General features: G+C 47.4%; 2 non-coding genes across 2 annotated transcripts; one reads left to right on the forward strand and one right to left on the reverse strand.

Moving 5' to 3' along the window:
- Window positions 1–2,791: 2,791 nt before the first annotated feature.
- Window positions 2,792–2,864, reverse strand: trnak-cuu (transfer RNA lysine (anticodon CUU)). Its single transcript has one exon. It is a non-coding gene; the product is annotated as a tRNA-Lys (tRNA).
- A 4,546-nt stretch (window positions 2,865–7,410) lies between these two features.
- trnac-gca (transfer RNA cysteine (anticodon GCA)) lies at window positions 7,411–7,482 on the forward strand. The gene has a single exon. It is a non-coding gene; the product is annotated as a tRNA-Cys (tRNA).
- Window positions 7,483–15,607: the final 8,125 nt, after the last annotated feature.

The following is a 15,607-nucleotide window of genomic DNA, read 5'->3' on the forward strand; positions in this document are numbered from 1 at the left end:
GAAATTACATCGAACTTTTGCAAAGAAGGACTTGCATTTCTGCAACACCTTTCAGGAACTCATGATGCCTTGAAGCGCTTTACAGTCGTTCAGTTATGTTTGAAGTGTTGTAGTGTGGGGAAAGATGTGCCCAAATCACCCCACACGAACCTCAACTCTTTGCGAAGGAGTTCGGTGCAAATAATCAGGTGCCTCAGGGACTTGGACTTTCTTTGAATGAGTTCTGCTTGTACCTGTATTCAAGCTTGAAACAGCAACTGGGCTTCCATCTCACGGGAGCAGCGTGTAGCGGTTAGCGAGTAGGTGACGAGGTTTGGGGTTGATGCACGTCACTTTCAATCTTTGAAATTTCACCAAGCAAAGAAATGATGAATCCAACTGTCCCTGTAATCCTTTTGTTCAGGTTTAATCACAGGAATATCTGCAGTCAGGAGCTGAAAAGTAATTAAAACCTACGACTGACTTCGGGACAATCAGAATACTTTGTCACAGACAAGGCACCGGAAGGCTGGAAGGTAGATCACACCGGTTGTGGGAGAGCTGGTTGGTGGTGACATGGAAGTGTCTGCAGTGTGCGGGACCAGACTGCTTCCACGCATCCACAATGAATGTCCCTCCCTTTATTTGGGAAAAGTACAACTGAGAGTGGACAAGTTCCATCCCGGTCGGAGCAATCTGAAGCTTTAACTGACTGACACCCTGGTTTGGGATGTCTTGCAGTTTACATTCAAGTTAATCTCTGTGGCGCAATGGGTTAGCGCATTCGGCTGTTAACCGAAATGTTGTTGCTTTGAGCCCACCCAGGGACGAAGCCTTCAACTGTTTTTTCCCCGAGGATTTGGTGCCGCACAGTTCCGGGTTGTCATTGTATGTTTTGGCTGCACGAATATATTCCGCAAACATTGCCAGCTGTGCTGTTATCCAGTGAGTTCCCACTCCTATACTTTTATGAACATTTAGTTCATGGAAAATGATAACAATTTTTTACATGGACCATGGTCCTCCATCCAGTCCACGAGAAATAAATTACGTTATTGTGTTTAAAGGAACTGGTGGAAATTGTCTGACCGATCGTTGTGGCTTTGCTCAGATTCTGAGAGTCAACAGTTTGCGAAGAATTATCTCATGGCCAATGCCAAGCACGAAAATGTCTCTCAGCATTTGTTCTAGGAATCCCTCAAATTCGCAATGTCCTGCGAGGCGCCTTAATTCGGCGACATAGCTCGCCACTTCCTGGCCCTCCGACCGTTGGCACGTGTAGAACCGATACCTCGCCATCAGATCGCTTTCTTTAGGATTTAGATGCTCGCAGACCAGTGTACACAATTCTTCATAGGATTTAGTTGTTGGTGTCACCAGAGCTGGAAGATTCTTCATGGGGCCATAGGTTGCTGCCCCACAGACGGTAAGGAGGATCGCCCTTCATTTGGCAGCGTTCTCGTCCCCTTCCAGCTCGTTGGCCACGAAGTATTGGTCGAGTATCTCCACAAAGGCTTCGCAATCGTCCACTTCTGAGAACTTCTCCAGGATACCAACTGTTCCTTGCATTTTTGCGTGGTTGTTCATTTTCTCGTCGCCAATTGATACGCTCATAATAAAGGATGAAACTTAGTATTGTGAACAATGAGTAAGTGTGACCTTAGCTACTTTAATAAGACTCCAGAGTACAGGTACCTCATGGGTGGCCTGCTTACACACCGTGCTCCCAAGGGATACTGGGATCCATTGGGACTCCGACAGGTAGGCCCTCTGATGATGGTGTGTACAGGTTGTCAAGGGTTAAATACATAAAACAAGATGTGTACAGAAATCAACCATCAAAAGCCCTGTCATTAACCGCAAAGGGTTTCCTGCAATTTTCTGATCGCAAAGCGCTTTCAGTCCTTGTCCTTAAAATTGCAGACGCGGAAATTGGGGAGTTTAATGACTTTGAAAGGAGGACATTGTTGTTTGGTGCCGTTCTGGTCAGAGAAATGTTTGTGAAAGGAACTTTTTGCAGAGAGAGGGATTGAGCATTTCAACTTGTTCCTGAACACTTCTCTCTGGGCACTGAGCTAAGCAGCAATTTCTGTCGTGTGGAGGTTATCACATTTCCTTCACACGTGAAAAGTTCCCGGTTCAAGCCTGCGCAGAAACATTATTTCTCAAACAAAAACTTGTCTGCAATAAAAGTTGTTTTGGATACATTGTTGAATGAGTAATGCACATTTAAAACCAATCTCCTCCAATACAGAGTGTGTAAAATCAGATCGGGGATAAAACTTCATCAAGGATTAAAGTTTCATGAATTATTAAAGTTCACTTTTTGAAGTTTTGACTGTCTCTGTCAGCATTTCATTCATTCTGTGAAACAATGCTGTCGGTTTATACCAGCAGATCTAAGCTGCATTTGAAACCCGCAAACAACTCATTAATTATTCGCTCTTCCCCAGTTCCAGAGCTCAGATAGTTATTGTCCATCCCTGGGATGCAAGCTATCTCAGAGCCGGGCCAAAGTTCCCCATACACCGAGCACAGGCTCAGGAAAACCCCGGGGGAGAGGTTATCCCGGTCACTGGGCCTTCCAGCAGCCCTGAACATGCGCCCGGTCTGAAACTTTCCAGAGTAATAACTTGTATCTGGAACATCTAACAGTAAGGACGGCCAAGTGGTCTGAGGCACTGCTTTCATTATTTGATTAAATTATCAATTCTCCCTCAGTTCGCATTTTTATCATTGTGCAAAAGAAGATCATGGGTTCATTAATGATACTGACCCGCGAAAGCAACACAAAAGTTTAATGAAAAGTAAACGCCCAACGTGCGGCTCGAACCCATGACCCTGAGAGTAAGAGTCTCATGCTCTACCGACTGAGCTAGCCGGGCTTCTCAACATTTACTCTGTCAATCCCCTTCAGAATATTGTCCGTTTCAATGAGATCACCTCTCATTCTTCTCAACTCCAGAGAGTATCGGCATATTCTACACAATCTCTCACCACAGGACAGTCCTCTCATCCCAGGAATCGATCTGGTAAACCTCCGTTGTAGCACCTCCAAGGCAAGTGTATCCTTCCTCAGAAAAGGAGACCAAAACTGTGCGCAGTACTCCAGGTGTGGTCTCACCAGGGCCCTGTACAATTGGAGCAAGATTTCCTTACTCTTGCACTATGGGCGGAATATTAGGTGCTATGGTCCGAATATCCTGTTTTTCTGCTGATTCTACGGTTGTATAAAAAGTTATTAAAATTCGACAGTCACTCGGCAAACATATTTGTATTTCCTTCAGTGTGCTACACATGTGGATGGATTAATGATGATTGAAACAATTATTCAGTATCTTACAGACTTGAATTATATTTGTCAGCTTGCTCTGTAAAAATGCTTTCCCTGACCGGGAATCAAACCCAGACCACGGCAGTGAGAGCACCGAATCCTAACCAGTAGACTACCAGGGAACACTGCTTGCAGCCTTTGCGATAGCTTTAAATATAGTCAGCTTACAATGACAGCTGAGAATTGTGCGGTGACACGGCGTGTAACTGGATTTGCAGGGAGCAGCGTGGAGGCCCCGACCTGCGTGAGAACACCAGCGGCAGGTCGGGGCCATAAAAGGAGCGGTGAGCGGTGGCCTGGGAGCAGCGTGGTGGTGTACCACGGCAAGGTTCAGCGCGAGCTGGTGCAGGAGGGCGACGGCAGCGAAGAGTGACGTCATCAAAGTCCAGGTCGGTGATTGGAGCGTGGGCAGGTACAGCAGGAGCAGCGAGAGACTGCGGAGGGATGTGATCGGGGCCCAGGGGCGGCGTGAGTTCAGGGCAAGGGGCCCAGGGGCAGCACGGGCCAGCCCACACTGCGATATGTGTGCACACTGGGTCCATGCAGCAGAGCTGGTCTCCAGTCGTCTTGGATAACCCTTGCCACTGGACCAAGACCTTGCTCTGTCAAGCCCGTGTGATGGCTGGGGAGCAACGGTCACCACATGTTAAAAAAATCCACGCACAGGCATCTTCCACCCTTCAACATGCAGTTCGGGACCTGGAATATTAGGACCATCATTGAAACACCTGTGAACCCATCCTTTTTTGGCGTGGAAACAAGTCATCCTCGCTTCGAGGGACTGCCTATGATGATGATGAACTGGATTTGCTGCAGTCCGCGGGCAGCAGTTGATGAAAGCAGGCGTGAGAGGGTGAGTGACAGGTGGGCACTGCTTCTGATGCTGAATGACCCACGGTGGGAGTGGCCGGGGATTTTAAAGCCCTTTCATTGCACCAATGCAGGGTAAATGAAACTGTGTTTCAGGAACCTTCATGTATACAAACATGGGCACTCTGTACTGGAGACCTCGTGGTGCAACGGTGGTGTGTCTGACTCCAGATCAGAAGGCTGCGTGTTTATATCACGTCGGGGTCACTGTACTTTTCCATATTGTTCTTCCGGAATTGAGATTTTCTTCGCTGCATCACAATTTACTTTCCCACCCATCTTTGTACCATCAGCAAACTTGGCTACATTATACTCGGTCCCGATATCCCTGGGATAGGAGAGGGAAGACACACCGGAGAAGTGTGAGCTTGTAGACCGGAGAAGTTGCAGCTGCTGGAGCTGTGCGTTTTATCGGGGAGGGACGGGGGGAGAGCCCGCCGAGCGACCGGAGAAGCTGAGAAGCTGCTGTGCTTTTCATCGGGTTTAACACTGTTTAAAAATGGCAGAGTGCCAAGTTTTCTCTCCCTACTGCCCATGCGCGAAGGTGCCGGCAGTGTTTTCGGCGCAGGCATTTGGCTCCGCCCCCCACTTCACCATCGACACCACGCCAGGACTCCGGGGACTGTACACAGCGGCCAGGATGGGGCGAGTTTTTCCCCGAGCCATTTCCAGCGCGCAAAGTCGGTGCGCTTGAGGTCAGTGCGCCGACAAAACTGCTTGGAGAAAATCTAGCCCTTGAAGAGTAAGGAGTACACTGAAGGAAATACAAATATGTTTGCCGAGCAACTGTCAAATTTAATAACTTTTTATACAACCATCGAATCAGCAAAAAAACCGGGCATTCGGCCCATAGTACTTAATATATAGCCCACAGTACAAGAGTAAGGAAGTCGTGCTACAATTGTACAGGGCCCTGGTGAGATGAGGAGAAACTTCTTCGCTCAGAGAGTTGTTAACCTGTGGAATTCTCTGCCGCAGAGTTGTTGATGCCAGTTCGTTAGATATATTCAAGAGGGAGTTAGATGTGGCCCTTATAGCTAAAGGGATCAAGGGGTATGGAGAGAAAGCAGGAAAGGGGTACTGAGATGAATGATCATCCATGATCTTATTGAATGGTGGTGCAGGCTCGAAGGGCCGAATGGCCTGCTCCTGCATCTATTTTCTATGTTTTGATGTTTCTCTGTCCTGCTACTGCTTCTTTAATAATGGATTCCAACATTTGCCCAACCACAGATGTTCGGCTAACTGCTTTTTGTCTGCCTCCTTTTTTAAATAGTGGCATTACATTTACAGTTTTCCAATCTGCTGGGTCCTCCCCAGAATCCAGCGAGTGCATGTCCACAGATCACTGAAAGTAGCAGGCCAGGTAGCTAAGGTGGTTGAGAAGAAATATGGAATGCTTGCCTTTTTAACCGAGACATCGAATACAAGAGATGGGGTCGGTGGGGCAGGTTAGGTCACAGCTGGAGTACTGCGTGCAGTTCTGGTCGCCATATTACAGGAAGGACATGATTGCACTAAAGATGGTGCAGAGGAGATTTACGAGGATGTTGCCGGGAGTGGAGAATCTTAGCCATGAGGACAGATTAGAAAGGCTGGATTTGTTTTCCATTGAACAGAGACTGAGGGGAGACCTCACTGAGGTGTATAAAATGATATTCAGGTTCATATATAAATATATATAAATATATCTATATGTCTCATAGCCGTTCCCTGATGGTCGAGCGGTTAAGATCCGGCGCGGTAAACTGGTTTCAATTCTCGATCAATTCATCGCATAAAAATAATTGAGGTCTGTGAGACGATTAATATTTGCTGTAATCACCATGAATACCAATACTTTCTGCGATAGACCGAGCTTACAGACTATCTTGCTTCTCCTGCCCTTTACCGGGCACGTGTTTGGGGTTTAATTTAGTAAACTGGGCGAGTTCGCTGATTGCAGGGAGAGGTAGGAGCCTCTGTGGCCCCACTGTGAGGATGTGCAAGAGAACACGGTGGCTGGGTGATCCGTGACATTTCTGTAAAGGGCAGTGGAGGAGAAGGATTGAGAACTTTCAGTGTGGGACAGAAGTTGTTTAAGGTGAGCCAACACATTCCCGATCAGCACAGAGGGAGCTCACTGGTCAGCTCCCCTCTGTTGGGGCTGTTGTGCCAGAGGTTTCTACAGTGCAGTGGTTATCACATTTGCTTTATACGTGAAAAGTACCCGGTTTGATTCTGGGTAGAAACATTATGTTTAAACTTGTTATAAGGGAACAATCGGAGGAGAGTTTAGTCTCCTGGAAAATGCTGCTTGACCTGCTGAGATTTCCAGCATTTGCTGTTTTTATTTGCTATTTATTCTCCTGGTAAAAAGGCTCCTTTATTCCTGATTTGCTCTTTATTTCACTTCAATAAATAGATAACTTTCAGTGAGAGAAAACGGATCCACCGGGGACCTTTCGTGTGTGAGGCCAACGTGATATCCGCGACACCCGCAGCCCATCAAAGGGCGAGAAACCATTGAATATAAAGGATGAGCTCACAAATATCAGGGGCAGTGCAGTCTGGTCAACGTCAAACCCTCCTTTCTTATTCAGCAGAGGCATGAACGGGAGTCAGACGCCACAAAGTTTAATGAAAGACACAAATACAAGTAAAACTACCAAATCTTTTCACTGTAAAATTCTTTCACTTTATTTGAAATCCTACTGCGTTGAATCTGAAAATGATCACCATGGGATTTTATCTTCACTGCTGATTCTAATTTCTCAACATGGAAGGAATAACCGGTGCTGTTAAATTTGACAAAAGTTGCCCCAGATTCCTGGTGACATCGGTAATACAGTGTGTAAAATGGGTTGACATGCTGAAGAACATAAGAACAAAAGAAATAGGAGCAGGAGTCGGTCATACGCCCCTCGAGCCTGCTCCGCCATTTAATACGATCATGGCCGATGCGATCATGGACTCAGGTCCACTTCCCTGCCCGTTCCGCAAAGCACAGGTCAAATGATTGAAGAATCGAATGTCCCTCAGTTAGCATTTCTTTCATTGTGCAAAAGAAGGTGACGGGTTAATTAATTATGCTTTTCCATGAACGCAACACAAAAGTTTCAGAAAAAAACATACGGTGACTGGCAGGTGAGCTTTGCTTCTGACACCTGGTGGGAATGTGCGGGCAATTTCAAGCCCCTTGTATTGTGAAAGCTTCATATAGAGGAACATCTCAAACACATTGTGTAGGCCTCGTGGCGCAATTGTAGCGCGTCTGACTGCAAATCAGAAGGTTGTGTGTTCAAATCACGTCGGGGTAACTGTTCTTTCAGAATTAATATTTTCTTTGCTGTTTGGCAATAACCAGACCCTTGTTCCAAGGTCTGTCTCATTGTTTCCCTGGTGTCAGGCAGAGATACGCCTGCTGCCCTCATTTAATTCATGTGCCAGGACACACAGGTTCCAAATCAACTTGCAGGTGGCCACACACACCACCGAGCGGTCTGAGGTGCTGTGATTCGATCGCAGTTTTCTCTGGAGGTGTCGGTTTGAATCCAACTTCTGACATTTCTTGTTTTAAATCATAAAGCGAAACACATTGTTTGTCACCACGACCAACTCGTTAAAACTGGGATTCAGCAGTTCACCTGCTCGCTTAACATTTCCGTCTGACCTGGTGCTGAAAGTGGAGATGTTTCTGCAGTGTCGCGGTTAACACGTTCGCCTCACACGCGAAAGCTCACCGGGCGGGAATATTTTCTGTAGCTTTCTCCTCATGCATGCTCAGGGGCGAGTTTGTTCTCCTGTGAAAAGTTCATAAGATGATAAGCATGTAAGAATTAGGGGCCGTAGTATGCCATTCGGCCCCTCGAGCCTGGTCCACCATTCAAGAAGATCCTGGCAGTTCCTCGACAGCAAGTTTAAACATCTGGGGCAGAGCCAACAGGTGACTGTCTGCAATCAGTGAGAGAACGGTATGTTTGGCAGAAGCCTGGCGAGGTCAGTCAGTGAAATATAAGACTTTTAATCTCAGGGTCGTGGTTTCGACACCCACATTGGACATTTAGAATTTTTCATAGAATTATAGAATGATAGAAGTTTGCAGCACATAAGGAGGCCATTTTGGCCCATCACTTCCACCCCGGCCAACAAGAGGCAATCCAGCTTCATCCCACTTTCCAGCTCTGGGTCCATAACCCTGCAGGTTACGGCACTTCAGGTGCACATCCAAATACTTTTACATGTGGTATCTGCCTCCGCCATTCTTTCAGGCAGCGAGTTCCTGACCGTCACAAACCTCTGCATGAAGAATTTTACCTTCAAATCCTCTTTAAACCTTCTACCAATTACTTTCAATATATGCCCCCTGGTTGTTGACCCCTCTGCTATCCACTATATCTAGGACCCTCATAATTTTATACATCTCAATGTTGTCTCCCCTCAGCCTCCTCTGTTCCAATGAAAACAAACCCAGCCGATCCAATCTGTCCTCATAGCTAAGATTCTCCACGCCTGGCAACATCCTCGTAAATCTCCTCTGTACCCTCTCGTACAATCACATAATTCCTGTAATACGGTGACCAGAACTACATGCAATACTCCAGCTGTACCCTAACCAGTGTTTTATACATTTCAAGCATAACCAACCTGCTCTTCTATCCCATGCCTCAGCCAATAAAGGTAAGCATTCCGTGCGTCTTCTTACCCACCTTATCCAACTGGCCTGCTACCTTCAGGGATCTGTGGACATGCACTCCAAGGTCCCTTTGTTCTTCCACACTTCTCAATGTCGGACCATTTATTGTGTGTTTCTTTCCTTGTTTGCCCTCCCCAAATGCACAGCCTCACACTTCTCTGGATTAAATTAGTATCACTTGAAAACGTTTTAATCATACCTCCTATATTTAAGTTTCGATCATTGATGTTGCCACTAAAAGCCAAGGAACTAGCACTGAGCCCTGTGGAACCCCACTGGAACCATCCTTCCAGTCCCAAACACTCCCATCAAACATTACCCTTTGCTTCCTGCCTCTGAGCCAATTTTGGATTCAACTTGCCACTTTGCCCTGGTCCCATGGGCTTTTACTTTCGTGACCAGTCTTCCAGGTGGGTACTTGGCGAAAGCTTTGCTAAAATTCTGATACACTGCATCATACGCACTGCCCTCATCGATCCACTTGGTTACCTCCTCAAAAAATTCAATCAAGTGAGTCAGACAAGACCTTCCCTGAACAAATCCATGCTGACTATCCATGATTAACCCATGTCTTTCCAAATGCAGAAATTAAATCATTGATAAATTTTATCCTGCTTTCACGGGAAAACACCATTAATTAACTGCTGATCTTTGTTGTGTATGTATAAAATAAGTATACACCCTGTACACTCAATGTACAGTTACATAAGACCACTGGATGTATCTTCACACTGTACACACTGTGCTTGTACCACCAGAGGGTGCAACTGGTGGAGAGTTCGGGGTCACCTGTACACAACATGTAACCAGGTATAAAAGGGAGCTCACAGTACTGTACCCTCACTCAGGAGCTGTAATAAGTGGACTAAAGTCACCACAGTTCAAGTACAATACCTTACCTCGTGGAGTCATTACGAGAGTGCTTACAAACACAATAACTGGTGACGAGGGGGACTGGGAGAAATTTAGAACTCAGCAGAGGAGGACAAAGGGTTTGATTAGGGCAGGGAAAATGGAGTATGAGAAGAAGCTTGCAGGGAACATTAAGACGGATTGCAAAAGTTTCTATAGATATGTAAAGAGAAAAAGGTTAGTAAAGACAAATGTAGGTCCCCTGCAGTCAGAATCAGGGGAAGTCATAACGGGGAACAAAGAAATGGCGGACCAATTGAACAAGTACTTTGGTTCGGTATTCACGAAGGAGGACACGAACAACCTTCCGGTTATAAAAGGGGTCGGGGGGTCTAGTAAGGAGGAGGAACTGAGGGAAATCCTTATTAGCCGGGAAATTGTGTTGGGGAAATTGATGGGATTGAAGGCCGATAAATCCCCAGGGCCTGATGGACTGCATCCCAGAGTACTTAAGGAGGTGGCCTTGGAAATAGTGGATGCGTTGACAGTCATTTTCCAACATTCCATTGACTCTGGATCAGTTCCGATGGAGTGGAGGGTAGCCAATGTAACCCCACTTTTTTAAAAAGGAGGGAGAGAGAAAACAGGGAATTATAGACCGGTCAGCCTGACATCGGTAGTGGGTAAAATGATGGAATCAATTATTAAGGATGTCATAGCAGTGCATTTGGAAAGAGGTGACATGATAGGTCCAAGTCAGCATGGATTTGTGAAAGGGAAATCATGCTTGACAAATCTTCTGGAATTTTTTGAGGATGTTTCCAGTAGAGTGGATAAGGGAGAACCAGTTGATGTGGTATATTTAGACTTTCAGAAGGCGTTCGACAAGGTCCCACACAAGAGATTGATGTGCAAAGTTAGAGCACATGGGATTGGGGGTAGTGTACTGACATGGATTGAGAACTGGTTGTCAGACAGGAAGCAAAGAGTAGGAGTAAATGGGTACTTTTCAGAATGGCAGGCAGTGACTAGTGGGGTACCGCAAGGTTCTGTGCTGGGGCCCCAGCTGTTTACACTGTACATTAATGATTTAGATGAGGGGATTAAATGTAGTATCTCCAAATTTGCGGATGACACTAAGTTGGGTGGCAGTGTGAGCTGCGAGGAGGATGCTGTGAGGCTGCAGAGCGACTTGGATAGGTTAGGTGAGTGGGCAAATGCATGGCAGATGAAGTATAATGTGGATAAATGTGAGGTTATCCACTTTGGTGGTAAAACAGAGAGACAGACTATTATCTGAATGGTGACAGATTAGGAAAAGGGGAGGTGCAAATAGACCTGGGTGTCATGGTACATCAGTCATTGAAGGTTGGCATGCAGGTGCAGCAGGCGGTTAAGAAAGCAAATGGCATGTTGGCCTTCATAGCAAGGGGATTTGAGTACAGGGGCAGGGAGGTGTTGCTACAGTTGTACAGGGCATTGGTGAGGCCACACCTGGAGTATTGTGTACAGTTTTGGTCTCCTAACCTGAGGAAGGACATTCTTGCTATTGAGGGAGTGCAGCGAAGGTTCACCAGACTGATTCCCGGGATGGCGGGACTGACCTATCAAGAAAGACTGGATCAACTGGGCTTGTATTCACTGGAGTTCAGAAGAATGAGAGGGGACCTCATAGAAACATATAAAATTCTGACAGGGTTAGACTGGTTAGATGCAGGAAGAATGTTCCCAAAGTTGGGGAAGTCCAGAACCAGGGGTCACAGTCTAAGGATAAGGGGTAAGCCATTTAGGACCGAGATGCGGAGGAACTTCTTCACCCAGAGAGTGGTGAACCTGTGGAATTCTCTACCACAGAAAGTTGTTGAGGCCAATTCACTAAATATATTCAAAAAGGAGTTAGAGGAGGTCCTTACTGCTAGGGGAATCAAGGGGTATGGCGAGAAAGCAGGAATGGGGTACTGAAGTTGAATGTTCAGCCATGAACTCATTGAATGGCGGTGCAGGCTAGAAGGGCCGAATGGCCTACTCCTGCACCTATTTTCTATGTTTCTATGTTTCTATGAGAATACGAATTTCCATGTGACAATGGCTAACCTTGGCACGTTTGAACAATTCGCCGATGGGGAAGATTGGGAGGCCTTTGTGGAAAGGCTCGAACACTTCTTTGTTGCGAATGACGTGGGGGGAGACGACCCGACCTCGCTGGCTGATAAGTGCAGAGCTATCCTGCTCAGCAGTTGTGGGCCCACCGTCTATGGCCTTGTCAGGGACCTGCTTGTCCCAGAGAAGACAATAACATATGTGGAGCTCGTAACGCTGATACAGGAAAAGCTCAAACCTATAGAGAGCATCCTCACAGCTGGACACAGGTTCTCTCCCCACCGGTGGATCCGAAGGCCAAGAAATCGCAAAATATGCTGCAGACCTGAGACGATTGGCTGCACCATGTGATTTTAGCGATCACCTCACCGAAGTACTAAGGGACATCTTTGTTATTGGAATCGGTCACGAGGGCCTTCTCCACAGGCTGCGCTCTGCGGGCACCACGGTCACCCTGCAGAAGGCAATTAACGTGAGCCAGGCGTTCATGATCTCGGCCTGCGATTCCAAGTGGATGTCTCACCCCCAGGACTCTAACCCAGCAAGTACTGTGAACTGAAAGTTGCCTTTTAGAGGCAGGGCTGCTGCTAGCAGTTTCTCTCAGGGAAGAGAGAACAGAACCCCGAGTCCCACAATCCTGAGTCCGCCACATGGGGCCAACTGGCCAACCCCATGCTGGCGCTGTGGAGGAAATCACAGGGCCCACCAGTGCCGCTATAAAGACTATACTTGCAAAGGCTGTAACATGAAGGGCCACCTCCAGCGAATATGCAAGAGAAATCATACTCACCGAGTCGATGAAGAGTTGGCTGATCATCCGGAGTCCAGCGACGATGAGGTGTAAGGAGTGTTTACCTGCACCACCGGGAGTTCCCCGGTGAAAATGGAAGTTGAAGTCAACGATGTTCCAGTCACGATGGAGGTGGACACAGGGGCGAGCCAGTCACTGATGAATCAGGCGGCCTTTGAGAAACTCTGGGACAATCCAATCGAACGACCTAAAATGATCCCGATCGAAGTGAAACTGCTCACCTACACAAACGATACATCTCAGTCGTTGGCAGCGTGGATGTCCAGGTGTCCCATGGCGGCGAGATGCACAGGTTACCTTTGTGGATCATTGCTGGTGATGATCCAAAGCTATTAGGAAGAAGGTGGATGAAAAAGGTCACTTGGAGCTGGGAAAAGCTCCAACATCCAGCGATCGACGTCCTCCATGGCCCCGAAGTTGGATCCAGAACAACACCTGAAAAACCAACCGCCCAACTCGACTGTGAGGCGACGACACAGACCGCTCAACCCAACGGCGAGATGATCCAGCCCAAATGACTCGACCTCACCTTCCAGGCTCCAGTGGCAGGACTCCAGAGGAAGAAAATTCACGCAGAAGATAACTTCCTGGCTTCCGTGGCAGAACCTGGGGAGAAAAGGATCACCGCAGCCTACCTCATGGAGAGAAAGAAGATTGCGTCCGAACCACGAGGTGAAGGGCCTGAAGTCAAGATGGCGGCAGCCAGACCACAAGGGAGCAACACGTGATGCCTAGCGGCGAACAGGATTGGAGTAAAGATTGCAAGACCCTCTTAAAGGAGACCGGCAACCCATCACAATTAAAGGGACAGTTCCATTCTTTATACAGCGATGATGGTGATACATATGTAAAAGATGTAACTGACAATTTCAAATTTGTAAATGTAACTAATCATGATAAGTCAGGCGATTGCGGTCAGAACCAATGTATTGTGAGAGTAAACGAAGTGATGACGTGCGATGCTAGGATTTACAAGCATGCCGACAAAACCAAGGGCAACCTCCCGTCAGCACCCAGGTCCAGCGATCATGTAGCCTGCCCCTCCGGGACCAATGTGATACCCCAGGGAGTGTGGCCACACACAGAGGGAGCATACCAGCTGCAGTGCCAGTGATCAGCGGACGGCAAAGGCACCACGACCGGTACCCTGCCCCCGATCGGCTCTACCTCTCTGGCCACCAGGACCAGTACTGGGAGCGAGCGGATAGCACCCTCCTGCCCTCCCAACAGGACCTGGGATGACCAGGCTCCCAATATCGCTGAAGAGCAGCAGGGAGACACTGCAGCCTTCAAAGGAGGACAGGGAGGCCACACAATCCTGTGGCTCTGCCCATCACGAGGCAACGGCAAAGGTTCTGAGACTCAGCCAGGTGAGCGATCTGAGCCCACCCAGCTGGCAGGGGACACAGCTCCGTAATCAGACAACCTGGGCACAGTCTGGTTACTCTGGAACTAGTGTTCTCACCCACCTGCACCTACACAACCCAGGGGCAAGGCTGTGATACCACGTATGTACCTTACCTGTAAAATGTACTTGTTCCACTACTGTAGAACCCAAACAGTGATGTAACTAATTCGATGTTTTTTTGTTCTTTTTGTCTGTACAGGTCTGCACTTGCAGGTGTTGAGCCACACACATGGTCTATGTATGGGGGGGCTGAATGGATGTATGTAGCCATGGACACACATGGATCACACCCAGAACCCACTCAACCCCCACTGCAACCTCCAACCATCCACTGCTGACCATTTCCCAATGTCGTGGCAATAAGGACTTGGGGGTCCACAGGGAGAGAACCAAGCCAAAGCATCGACAAGGTGCAAGGGCTTTGGGCCATCAAGTCTCGGGCCAGAGCACACAATGCAAAGGCCAGTGGCACAAGACTAATGGGAGAGTGATGTTGTGTATATATAATATAAGTATACTCCCTGTACACTCAATGTTCAGTTACATAAGACTACTGGATGTACCTTCACACTGTAAACACTATGCCTGTACCACCAGAGAGTGCAACTGGTGGAGACCTAGGGGTCACCTGTACACGACAGGTAACCAGTTATAAAACGGAGCTCACCATAATGTACCCTCACTCAGGAACTACAATAAATGGACTAAGGTCACCACAGTTCAAGTACAATACCTTGCCTCATGGAGTCATTACTTGAGTGCTCACAGACACAATAGAAAGAGATTGAACATTAAATGGTAGGACATTGAGAATTGTAGACAAACAAAGCGACCTGGGAGTGCATGTCCACAGATCCCTTAAGGTAGCAGGCAAGATGGATTAGCTGGTTAAGAAGACATACAGAATGCTGGCCTTTATTAGCTGAGGCATAGAATAAGAGAGCAAGTGGATTATGCTTGAATATAAAACACTGGTTAGGCCACAGCTGGAGTACTGCGTGCAGTTCTTGTCACCGCTTTACAGGAAGAAGACTGTGATTGCACTGGAGACTTACAGAGGAGATTTCGAGGATGTTATCGGGAGTGGAGAATCTTAGCTATGAGGACAGATTGGATAGGCTGGAGTTGTTTTTCTTGGAACAAAGTGGGCTGAGGGGAGGCATCATTGAAGTGTATACAATTATGAGGGGCCTTGATATAGTGGATAGAATGGGCCCATTTCCCTTAGCAGAGGGGTCAACAATCATGGGGCAAAAATGTTAAGTCATTGGTAGAAGGTGTAGGGGGGATTTGAGGGAAAATGTCTTCACGCAGAGGGTTGTGTGGGTCTGGAACTCACTGCCTGAAAGGGTGGGAGAGGCAGAAACTCTCACCACATTTAAAAAGTGCTTGGATGTGCACCTGAAGTGCCGTAACCTGCAGGGATATGGACCAAGAGCTGGAAAGTGGGATTAGGCTGGAGAGCCTGTTATTGGCCGGCACGGTCACGATGGGCCGAAATGGTCTCCTTCCATGCTGTAAACTTCTGATTATATAATTCTATGAAAAATAATCACCAAACATGGGGTTCGCACCTCT

This window comes from Pristiophorus japonicus, unplaced genomic scaffold, assembly GCF_044704955.1.
Source record: "Pristiophorus japonicus isolate sPriJap1 unplaced genomic scaffold, sPriJap1.hap1 HAP1_SCAFFOLD_163, whole genome shotgun sequence".
In the NCBI taxonomy this organism is placed as follows: Eukaryota; Metazoa; Chordata; class Chondrichthyes; family Pristiophoridae; genus Pristiophorus; species Pristiophorus japonicus.